Genomic DNA, 980 nt, shown 5'->3' with positions numbered 1-980 from the left:
ATTGGTCCCGAATTCCAAGACGGAACCCGAGAAAAACTTCAACGAATACGAAGGAGAGAAGAACACGAGATGAAAACAAAAGGAAACAAACAGAAACTTGATTTTCATCCACACCAAAAGAAAAAGTCAGAAACGCTAACTACTAAACGAATGATTCTGGACAGAAGGGTGTCACTTTTATTTTGAAATTCCCAATCCCCAACAAACATTGAAAACAGCTGAAATCCGAGTCCCATAAATCGTTGTCCCGGGTCAGAGCCGGGATGGATCCCCGCTCTAATACCAAATTGTAACACCCGCATTTTCCGAAATAACTTAAATAAATAAAAAGTCTGAAATCTTCATTTATTACTCCTCAAAAGTCAACTCCAAAGTCGTAAATCCAATAAATAGCCATAAATCCAAATAACATAATAAATCCCGAAAATATCGATAAAAGCATAAAATCCGCAAGTCTGAAAAAGAAAGAAATAAAAATTCCAAAGCACCAGCCTAATAGCAATCACTCTTGCTCGTCAGGCTCACCTGCAAGGGGAAGGAATAGGACGGGTGAGCAACAAGGGAGTCACTCAGTGAGGTATGAGATGCTAAACACGCAAACCACTGACTTGAGTAAATAGAACTCCCACTATGGAAGTTTAGCTCTAACATGAACAAACAAGATGCCTAAAGCATCACACAACACAAACAATGCGATGATAGCATATAGCTAGTCCATACACCCCGCATCTCCTCATACGAATATATATATATACATACGTTGTGTCGCTAGTACAGTCTGTCTCTGTACCCCCGCCCTCCAAAGCTGCGTCGAATGCAAACGTCTCTGCACCCACGCCCCACACAATCTGCGTCGCTAGCCCAGACGTCTCTGAGCCCCCGCCCACCAAAGCTGCGTCGCTAGTCCAGACATCTCTGGACCCCCGCCCACTCACATAGTCCCTACTCATAACTATGTATACATACATATATATATATAT

This window comes from Brassica oleracea, chromosome C5 (assembly GCF_000695525.1).
Source record: "Brassica oleracea var. oleracea cultivar TO1000 chromosome C5, BOL, whole genome shotgun sequence".
Lineage (NCBI taxonomy): Eukaryota > Viridiplantae > Streptophyta > Magnoliopsida > Brassicales > Brassicaceae > Brassica > Brassica oleracea.
The sequence above is the reverse complement of the archived record's forward strand: the minus strand, read 5'-3'. Positions refer to the sequence as shown.